Source organism: Eurosta solidaginis, chromosome 5, assembly GCF_040869045.1.
Source record: "Eurosta solidaginis isolate ZX-2024a chromosome 5, ASM4086904v1, whole genome shotgun sequence".
NCBI classification, from domain to species: Eukaryota; Metazoa; Arthropoda; class Insecta; order Diptera; family Tephritidae; genus Eurosta; species Eurosta solidaginis.
In genome coordinates this window covers 79,511,511-79,523,561 of record NC_090323.1, presented here as the reverse complement: position 1 = coordinate 79,523,561, position 12,051 = coordinate 79,511,511, and positions in this window count along the sequence as shown.

Below are 12,051 nucleotides of genomic sequence, written 5' to 3'. Positions count from 1 at the left end.
AGGCATTTATCACCAATCAGTTTATCACGACAGTCATCGCCACTGTCGAGATAACCATCTATGACATCAACTGTATTGTTGTATGTCAAGTCCTTTTTGATGGTTACTTCATCCCACATGATTTGACATATGCGATGGGTGCTTGGCATTGAGGTAATCATGGCCTTCAAATTTTCGATTACCTTTTCGTCAATGCCTGCACGAACATATCTGATTGGCCGATCTCTTAAAGGGGTACTTTGACTAGGTAAGTGGAAGCCGAGATCATTCTTCATAAATTTATATGCTCTAGTCGACATATGTAGTGGCGCTTGTAGCCAAATGATCATTCCTAGCTCATAAGGAACAGTTTAGTTTCATTGCTAATTTATTTCTACAAAACCTAAGCCACACAAGCTTGCTATTAATACATTTTTTTGGACGTTTAGTATACCTTTATCTACACATTTTTCTATCTACTATTGCTATGTTATTTTACCAATTATTACTATATTACTTATATATATTTACTACAAATAGGTTATTCTATCATATTAATAATTGTTTACTTATACATATATGCTAATATATATAAAATTAATGTATCTAATTATTACGAAATTCTAATAAGAAGTACCGAATTTGGATTTCATTTATATCGAAAAGTTCGAACTTCTGGTTTTTTTCTCGGCTAAGTCAGTACATTTTTATTTTATTTATCCAATATTATTGTTTGCACAATACTATTGCTTATCCTGACATTTATCTTTACGTGTTTTTGAATTTCCATGAAAATCACGCCACTCGCGATGATTAATCATAAGAATTAAGACATTGGAAAATTTCCGCAAATAGCGGCTTAGCTGAGGCTATCATGGCGGCAGTTCGATCTCTTTGGTTTTGGACAAGCAGACAGTGAACATCATTTTTCTAACATTTCGAAAAGTTATAGAGTCTAAAGTGCGACTCACGTGTTCAATATTTTATTAAAAATTTAAAGTCGTTTGAATTCGCTGAAAATGTATGCGATAATCGCGATTCAAAAATTTAGTGAACGCGCATATTTAATAAAATAAACCTACGAAATCCATTTTACATCTCTAATGGGAAAAGTTTCCCGAAACCAGGATGCAATCATCATCACTATCATCACTTCAGAGGACGAGCTTTGTCAGCGTTTTCTACCTACCGTGAAGCATTTGGATGCCGGAAATTTTTTTGTTGTGCATAAGACTGTGAAGTTAAATGTCAGAATTTCATATAGTGTTGGACTTTTTCTTAAATTTTTCTAAGATACAAGTTATCTAAAATTTACTTCAGTTTTCTGAAATTCCTTTGTTTCTGATAAAATTGAGAAATTTGCATAAAATAAATTCTTCTTAAAAATTTGTATAAAGAAGAAAATGTTAAAAATATCATAAAACGTGTACATATATTTAATCATATTCATGTATATGTACATGCAGAGTGAGTGCCTATAGCTTTTCTAGCTTGAAGAAGAAGAAGCAGAAGTAGTAGATGTATACCTACTTAAAATATGTATACCTAACTTGTAAATTAGTATACGCATACCTGCATATACATATTTTAGTGTTTTTGTTTTGCTCTAATAGAGAAAGAATTAAAATAATTTTTGAAGCTTTGCTAAAAAGACGTAAAATAGCAGTTTAAAAATTAGTGGTTTTCCTTTTAATTAGTGTGGAAGTTGAAAATTTAAATATTTAATGTGTTAGTGTACCAAACTGGAAGCTTTGCATTATTATAAATGCGATAGAGTTCAAATTGCGAAATTTATCGCATGCGATTTTTCGGATGCTATAAAAATTGCATGTGTCTGTTAAAATCTCACTTCAATGTTGAGTAACATATAACATTTTGAACCTGCGAAAGGAAAGGGAAATAAATAAGTGCTAATGAAGAAATTTTTTTAATCGAAAACAACAACAATAACCATGTATTTCGATTTCAGTCGTCATTTTAGTTCCAGGTTCTCTGCTGAAAGATCTTTCAACGTTGGAGCGTAAGCGGTGAGTTTGTATTGTTTTTGTTATTTCTCCCAATTTTTTTGTTGGTGAGCGACTGGATATTAAAATATTCATTTCTCTTTCGGTGAGGTTTCTAACTATGATAAAAGTGGTGTTGCCACATTCGTGCATTAAAATTAGCACCAAAATTTATTTAACTTTTATTCGGGATTTTTAATGATGCAAAGTAAGACCTAATTAAAGCGTTAGAAAAAAAAATCAAAACTCTTTATTTTCTTCAATTTAAAATTTAATGTTAAAATAACCTAAAACATTTAAAAATTATTGTTGATTGTCCATATCATAAATATTTACCTTTTCATGTACTCGAAATTATAAAATTACCTAAATGAAATCTTTTGGAAAAACAAACCGAAATGTATAAATTTAAGCAAATCAAGCTTCGTTCTGTTTAAATGTTAAATGCTAATGTAGCAACGGAATATATTTAATATTACGACTAGTGGTTAGTTAAATACTTTTCTTAAACGGAAAATTCTGATTTTTATAACACGCCCTTAAATATTTGTAAATTAAAATTTTTTGAGATAACATTAATTATTCTGACTATTTGCAAAAGCATGTTGGATAATTTTCGTATTAAGAAAAGTCAGTTTCGGTGAAGGGTTTGGTTCATGAATAAGTTTAAGCTTATGGTTTATCTAATAAATTTTGTAACATTTAACATGATTATTTAAACTTTTTATTTTTGATTCCCTAGCCTGACAGCGGTCGAGTGTGGTAAGTTTTAGGGATTTCCAGGTTAGTTTTGTTTTAGTTGGAGACTACGGAAATCATGGTAGGGAGGGCGATTGTTGCAACAACACCATGCAACAGGCCCCGTACTGAAACCAGTGCGACATCAAGACTTGTAAGCCACTTTAGGTATCCGCTTTCCTTTAGGTATCTCTTTTTCTTGGCACGTTAAATAAAATAATTGTGCTGTAGTGTGAGCTGACAGCGAAAGGTAGGAGCAAGAACTCCACCCCGTTAGCCGACGAGCAAGAGCCGGATTTAAGGACGTGCACCCGCTCCTTACTTTTTGCATAAACTATGCTTACTACAAAACGTTGCATGCTACAGATAATAAATTATTTTTGGCGCCCAACGTGGGGCCTGAGATGTACAGATCCCACATATGTTTTGTTTTGATTTCGATTTTATTTTATCTCTTACCGAAGTGAATCTATCATACTTTCCGGTTATAAACTTTCCTATCATTCATTTTTTGAATTATACCAAGATGACGTTGTGATGTTCGCTGGAATCGTAACAGCTTCGACATTCGCTCAGCTGTTAACCAGAACAGAACTAGTGATTTAGGTAGTTATTTTTTTTTGGTTTATTTGTGTGTTAATTGGAATTGCAATTTTTGGAAAATTTTCAATATCAGACCATAGCAGACATATAAGACTTGAAATAATTTAAAGATTAAATTTTAACTTTCATTTGATTTTGGTATGTGCTTTTTTCAATTTTTGGGATTCATTTGGAAATGTAGATTATTATATTGATGTAATATCTAATCAATGCATACCAAAAGAGTGAATATAATCACACTATCTTTCACATGTTCGGAATAGTAGATTTTAGTTTTGGAAATCTAACCGACGGAATTACCATTGGGGTTGGATGGATTTTCACTTAATTTTTTTTTGATTGATCGCAGAGGTGAATGGATGGGTTTACCACTACTTACTTCTATCAGGCAAATTAAGGAGGAATCAGCAGTTTATCTATATTTTTTTTGTATATATCCTGTATATCTTATGTATCTTTCGTACTACTTGGTTTTCGCATTTTAAATTTTTTTGTTTTGAGAAAACATAACTCTTAACTTTAGTAGAGTTTATACCTTTTAATTTCTTTTTGGCGTTTTCCTTGAGACGTTGCAACATGCCGCTAAAGCATATTAACGAAGACTTAACCATGTCAGAACCACCAGGGTCGCGTTGTGGCATATGCAATAACCTTAGTAGTAGTATCGCAAATTTGGTTAAGACTAGGTGTGAACATGCTTTCCACAAAACTTGTCTAACAAAATATTTAAGGAACAACTCCAACTGTCCAATTTGTGATACGCGGGTAGTGTCAGAATCGAGAACTCCCAAACCTGCCACTCCGAAATCCAACACTCCACTCTTACGAAACTCGGCTCCAAACAGGTTCACTAGAAGAGTCTAAGTCTAATCAGACTGTTACTAAACCTGTACAGAGTGCGCAACAATCTGCCACCACCCCTGTGAAGGCAGATAATGTTCAGACTATAGTTACAGCAGCAGTAGGGGCGCAGCAAGCAGAAATGTTGCAAAGTCTTGACCATTCAATTGATAGTAGAATTGAAACACAAATGGAAGAAAGGTTTAGACGTTTAAGCCTTCAATTTCCACCGATTCAAAACCAAAAACAACCACTCTTATGTAATTTTAATACTTTACCCAATGTACATCAACAAAGCTTAGAGCAGTTACTTGGACTTCCTTCCGCGGGCGTGCCAAATCCCGGGTCGTCAGCTTTTAGCCATGTTCCTAACAGAAGTGCCATAAGACAGGGTTTGAATGAATTAGCGTCTAGGCCTGATAAGGTTGGTCACATTATTGCCAATTGGAAGTTGCGCTTCACCGGTGCGATTGATGGTATGCCAATTGAAAATTTTATATATCGTGTTGAGGCCTTGACTAATCAGACATTAGGCGGGTGCTTTGATATAGTTTGCAGACATGCAAGTTTGCTTTTTGACTCCAAAGCTAGTGACTGGTTCTGGAGATATCACAAATCTGTATCGGAAATTCGCTGGCCTAGTTTATGTGAGGCCTTAAGACGTCAATACAAGGACACCAGAACAGATGTAGATTTTAGAGAGAAAATACGTGATAGAAAGCAAAAAGTAAATGAAAGTTTTGATTCGTTTTACGACTCGATAGTCCAGTTGACTGATCGGCTAAGTCAACCACTTCCGGAAAATACACTTGTAGAGATTATTAGGAGAAATTTCTTACCTGAAATACAGTATGAAATTTTAAATATTGATGTTTTTTCCATTGCTCATTTGCGTGATATTTGTCGGAAACGTGAATTTTTCCTGCAAGACATGCAAACCCGGCAAAACTATAGCAAATTGTTACCAATTCGCAAACGTGTTTCTGAAGTTCAAACCAATTTTGACTTTGCCAGCGACGGAGATGTAAGCGAATATGACGAAATTGAGGAGGTAACCTTGGTTTGCTGGAATTGCAAAAGGAATGGACACAGATATCAAGATTGTGTTAGTGAGCGTAGGGTTTTCTGCTACGGATGCGGAACCGCTGATGTATATAAACCCAATTGTCCGCGTTGCAATGTTTCAAAAAACGGCCAACCGAGTGCGCTGAAAAGTGCACGAAGACAGACACGTTTGAAAAGCCCGAAACATCAAGCAACAAACACAGAATAATTCCTATTGATATCTCGAAACCCACCACAAACAAAATACTTGATTTACCTAACCCAACTAAACCTTTTCATGTTCGTGTGAAGGAATACGACCTTGCACGTGAACGAATTTTTCATGATTTTAATCAAAATAGTATCGATCTTAAATCAAAAAGTAGGTCCAGTAATCGGATAGCCACTTTTTGGAATAATGTTCGCAATAACAGGAAACTACTATTAAGTTCAATTTTTGATAAAACGAATGACATTCGACCATATGCGGAAGTGCAGTTATTCGGCAAAACTGTTTCCGGGTTGCTAGATACTGGTGCTTCTGTCAGTTGTGTTGGAAACAAACTTGCAACACAAATTTTGGAAGAGGATATACCTATTAAAACTTTTACCTCATTTGTTAAAACCGCTGACGGAAAGTCACAAAGAGTTCTAGGGTGTATAAAAACCCAAATTACTTTTCGAAGCGTGTCGAAATTAATAAATATTTTTTTTTATTCCCACCTTAGCACAAAATCTGTACTTGGGAATAGATTTTTGGAAATTATTTGATTTTTACCTATCCATTTAAGTGAAATAAATCAGGCTTCTGACGAAGAGCTATTGTCAAAACATACTTTAACAGAAAATCAAAAACATGATTTAGAAAAAGTAATTCAATCATTTCCTTCTTTCGCTAAAATTGGTCTTGGAAAAACGCATGTGATATCACATGTCATAGACGTTGGTGATGCTAGACCAATTAAACAGCGGCACTTTCCAATCTCACCAGCGATAGAAAAGCTAATTTATGCTGAGTTGGACAGGATGATTGAACTGGACATAATAGAAGAATCTGATAGCGCTTGGTCTTCACCGATTGTACTGGTACGTAAGCCTGGTAAAGTTCGATTGTGTCTGGATAGTAGGAAGGTCAATAGCGTCACAGTAAAGGACGCATATCCGTTGCCAAATATTGAGGGTATTTTAGGCAGGTTACCTAAGGCTGAGTTTATAACGAGCATAGATTTAAAGGATGCCTTTTGGCAGATCCCTTTGGATCCGAAGTCTAGGGATAAAACGGCCTTTACAGTGCCAGGTAGGCCTTTATATCACTATAAAGTAATGCCGTTCGGCCTCTGCAATGCTCCTCAAACAATGTCCCGTTTGATGGACAAGGTTATACCATGCCATCTACGCAGCGAGGTATTCGTATACCTGGATGGCCTCCTAATTGTCTCGGAAAGTTTTGAAAAACATATGGAAGTGCTTCGTATAGTTGCTCGGCATATAAAGGAGGCAGGGCTAACTATCAATATAGAGAAAAGTCATTTTTGTCTTAGTGAAGTGCGATATCTAGGTCACATTTTGGGGAAAGGGATTATAAGAACAGATCCCGAAAAAGTAGCTGCCATCACAGATTTTCCGACTCCAAGATCTGTTAAGCAAGTTAGACGATTCTTGGGTATGTCTGGGTGGTATCGTTAATTCATTAAAAATTACGCAGCGGTCACATCTCCGCTTACCGATTTGCTAAAGAGCAATAGAAAATTTACTTGGTCCGTTGAGGCTCAAAAGTCTTTTGAAGAGTTGAATCCATACTGAGTACAGCTCCCGTTCTGCATAGTCCAGATTTCAATAAACCTTTTTATATTCATTGCGACGCTAGCTTAACAGGAGTAGGAAGCGTGTTAGTCCAAAAAAAGAGGAAAGTGAAGAATACCCTGTTGCGTTCATGTCCAAGAAGTTGAATAACGTTCAAAGAAAATATTCAGTAACAGAGCAGGAATGTCTGGCAGCAATGCTCAGTGTGAAAAAGTTTCGTCCTTATATTGAAGGTCACACATTTACTATTATAACAGACCATGCATCTTTAAAATGGCTAATGTCTCAAGCGGATTTGAGTACGCGACTAGCGCGTTGGGCTCTCAAGCTCCAAGGGTTTTCTTTTAGCATTGAGCACCGACGTGGTAGCCAAAATGTTGTACCGGATGCCCTATCCAGGGTTAATACTGAGGATGTTTCATCTCTGGAGGTTGGTATGTTTGTTGATTTGAATTCATCCCAATTTAAAGCGGACGACTATATCGAGCTGAGAGAAAAGATAATCAAAAACATTGAAAAATTACCTGATTTGAAAGTAATTGACGGCTTTGTGTATAGACGGACTGAACACTCAACCGGAGAGCAATTACACGACGATATGGTATGGAAACTTTGGATACCTAAAGGGTTGGTTCCTGATATTTTGTATAAAGCGCATGATGCCCATTTATCTTCTCATTGTGGTATTAACAAAACTATAGAGAAAATTCGGCGATATTATTATTGGCCTGGTCTTGCTAACGACGTTAAGGCGTACATAAATGCGTGTGAAACATGCAAGTGTACGAAACAGCCAAATTATATACTTAGACCGCCAATGGGAAAACTTGCCGATTCGCAACGAATTTTTCAAAAATTGTATGTCGATTTTTTAGGTCCCTATCCGCGTTCTCGGTCAGGAAATGTTGGAATCTTCGTGGTTTTTGATCATTTTTCCAAATACGTTTTCTTGAAGCCGGTTAAGAAGTTTTCTGCCGACGTTGTTTGTAAATACTTGGAAGAAGAGATATTTCATGCTTTCGGTGTGCCAGAGTCGATTGTGTCAGACAATGGGACACAATTCAAGTCCCATGTTTTTAATTCTTTGCTTCAAAAGTATGGCGTAAATCATGTATATACAGCAGTACACTCGCCACAAGCCAACGCTTCGGAGCGAGTAAACCGTTCCGTAATTTCAGCTATTAAGTCATACATTGAAACCGATCAGAAAAACTGGGACCAGTATCTTAGTAGCATTTGTTGTGCCTTGCGTTCCGCAGTACATTCTGCAATTGGTACTTCTCCTTACTTCATGACTTTTGGTCAGCATATGATAACAAACGGTTCTACATATAGTTTGTTACGCCATTTGAGTATGCTGGAAGATCGCAGTGTAAATTTTAACCAGCAAGACACAATTGACATTATAAGAAAGAAGGCGGTTGAATGTATGAAAAAGCAATTTAACCGAAACGAAAAGTCTTATAACTTACGTTCACGGGTCGTAATGTATGAGGTTGGTCAGGAAATCTATAGAAGAAATTTCAAACAAAGCAATTTTGAACACGGCTATAATGCCAAATTAGCACCTTCATTCGTTAAAGCACGGATACGTAAGAAACTAGGCAAATCTTATTACCAGCTAGAAGATTTACAGGGTCGTTTGCTTGGCACTTACCACGCAAAAGATTTACGGCAATAGATAGGATGCATGCATAGATGCTACAAGCGGCTATGTGCTTAGAGGCCAAAACCTGATTTTGGCGGGGGGAAATGTAGTGGCGCTTGTAGCCAAATAATCATTCCTAGCTCATAAGGAACAGTTTAGTTTCATTGCTAATTTATTTCTACAAAACCTAAGCCACACAAACTTGCTATTAATACATTTTTTTGGACGTTTAGTATACCTTTATCTAGACATTTTTCCATCTACTATTGCTATGCTATTTTTACCAATTATTACTATATTACTTGTATATATTTACTACAAATAGGTTATTCTAGCATATTAATAATTTTTATTAAAATTCAAAAAAAAAACAAAATTTCTATTTATACATATATAATTTATTTACACATACATAAATATGTAAAAAACAAAACCCTACAATACAAGTAGTCGAACGCACAAGCATGCCACAAGCACTATATGCACAGTTTTCGATGCTTCCTCCTCGTAAAACAAAAAAAAAAAAAAAACCATATTAATAATTGTTTACTTATACATATATGCTAATATATATAAAATTAATGTATCTAATTATTACGAAATTCTAATAAGAAGTACCGAATTTGGATTTCATTTATATCGAAAAGTTCGAACTTCTGGTTTTATTCTCGGCTAAGTCAGTACATTTTTATTTTATGTATCCAATATTATTGTTTCCACAATACTATTGCTTACCCTGACATTTATCTTTACGTGTTTTTGAATTCCCATGAAAATCACGCCACTCGCGATGATTAAGCATAAGAATTAAGACATTGGAAAATTTGCGCAAATAGCGGCTTAGCTGAGGCTATCATGGCGGCAGTTCGATCTCTTTGGTTTTGGACAAGCAGACAGTGAACATCATTTTTCTAACGTTTCGAAAAGTTATAGAGTCTAAAGTGCGACTCACGTGTTCAATATTTTATTAAAAATTTAAAGTCGTTTGAATTCGCTGAAAATGTATGCGATAATCGCGATTCAAAAATTTAGTGAACGCGCATATTTAATAAAATAAACCTACGAAGTCCATTTTACATCTCTAATGGGAAAAGTTTCCCGAAACCAGGATGCAATCATCATCACTATCATCACTTCAGAGGACGAACTTTGGCAGCGTTTTCTACCTACCGTGAAGCATTTGGATGCCGGAAATTTTTTTTTTGTTGTGCATAAGACTGAAGTTAAATGTCAGAATTTCATATAGTTTTTGGACTTTTTCTTAAATTTTTCTAAGATACAAGTTATCTAAAATTTACTTCAGTTTTCTGAAATTCCTTTGTTTCTGATAAAATTGAGAAATTTGCATAAAATAAATTCTTCTTAAAAATTTGTATAAAGAAGAAAATGTTAAAAATATCATAAAACGTGTACATATATTTAATCATATTCATGTATATGTACATGCAGAGTGAGTGCCTATAGCTTTTCTAGCTTGAAGAAGAAGAAGCAGAAGTAGTATGCATACCTGCATATACATATTTTTGTGTTTTTGTTTTGCTCTAATAGAGAAAGAATTAAAATAATTTTTGAAGCTTTGCTAAAAAGACGTAAAATAGTAGTTTAAAAATTAGTGGGTTTCCTTTTAATTAGTGTGGAAGTTGAAAATTTAAATATTTAATGTGTTAGTGTACCAAATTAGAAGCTTTACATTATTATAAATGCGATAGAGTTAAAATTGCGAAATTTATCGCATGCGATTTTTCGGATGCTATATAAATTGCATGTGTCTGTTAAAATCTCACTTCAATGTTGAGTAACATATAACATTTTGAACCTGGGAAAGGAAAGGGAAATAAATAAGTGCTATTGAAGAAATTTTTTTAATCGAAAACAACAACAATAACCATGTATTTCGATTTCAGTCATCATTTTAGTTCCAGGTCCTCTGCTGAAAGATCTTTCAACGTTGGAGCGTAAGCGGTGAGTTTGTATTGTTTTTGTTATTTCTCCCATTTTTTTTGTTGGTGAGCGACTGGATATTAAAATATTCATTTCTCTTTCGGTGAGGTTTCTAACTATGATAAAAGTGGTGTTGCCACATTCGTGCATTAAAATTAGAGCCAAAATTTATTTTCTTCAATTTAAAATTTAATGTTAAAATAACCTAAACCATTTAAGAATTATTGTTGATTGTCCATATCATAAATATTTACCTTTTGATGTACTCGAAATTATAAAATTACCTTAATGAAATCTTTTGGAAAAACAAACCGAAATGTATAAATTTAAGCAAATCAAGCTTCGTTCTGTTTAAATGTTAAATGCTAATGTAACAACGAAATATATTTAATATTACGACTAATGGTTAGTTAAATACTTTTCTTAAACGGAAAATTCTGATTTTTATAACACGCCCTTAAATATTTGTAAATTTAAATTTTTTGAGATAACATTAATTATTCTGACTATTTGCAAAAGCATGTTGGATAATTTTCGTATTAAGAAAAGTCAGTTTCGGTGAAGGGTTGGTTCATGAATAAGTTTAAGCTTATGGTTTATCTAATAAATTTTGTAACATTTAACATGACTTTTTATTTTTCCTTAGCCTGACAGCAGTCGAGTCTGGTAAATTTTAGGGATTTCCAGGTTAGTTTTGTTTTAGTTGGAGACTACGGAAATCATGGTAGGGAGGGCGATTGTTGCAACAACACCATGCAACAGGCCCCGTACTGAAACCAATGCGACATCAAGACTTGTAAGCCACTTTAGGTATCCGCTTTCCTTTAGGTATCTCTTTTTCTTGGCACGTTAAATAAAATAATTGTGCTGTAGTGTGAGCTGAGAGCGAAAGGTAGGAGCAAGAACTCCACCCGTTAGCCGACGAGCAAGAGCCGGATTTAAAGACGTGCACCCGCTCCTTACTTTTTGCATAAACTATGCTTACTACAAAACGTTGCATGCTACACATATAACTGATATTTTGGGCTAATTTTTTTTCGTTGGAGGAGTACCAGCTATCTTTTTTGCCAATTATCATCTTAGCAAACAATATAGCATCCTTCGTAGCTCCTGGATGTGGCACTATAGCATTATTCCTACAAATCTTTTTTTCCTCCCGCAGCTGCTGTACTTCCTCTAAGAGGTCTAAATTTCTTCTCTTTAGCTTATTAATGGCACTGTTAAGCTTGTCGATATGTTTTCTCCTTCCTTGGTCTATACGTTGATTGGCCTGATCTTTCTTTGCGAAGAACTGTCGCTCCTTATTGAACGCATCCTCCAAAGTAGTATCTAACCCCTCCTCGCTAAGAGCAACATCTAGATGCTTGCGGTTTTCAACTATATCTCCGGAGATCTGAAACTCTTCGAATGTTAGATCAAGTGTAGGTTCATTTGCGCACTTCGCTTGTGCAG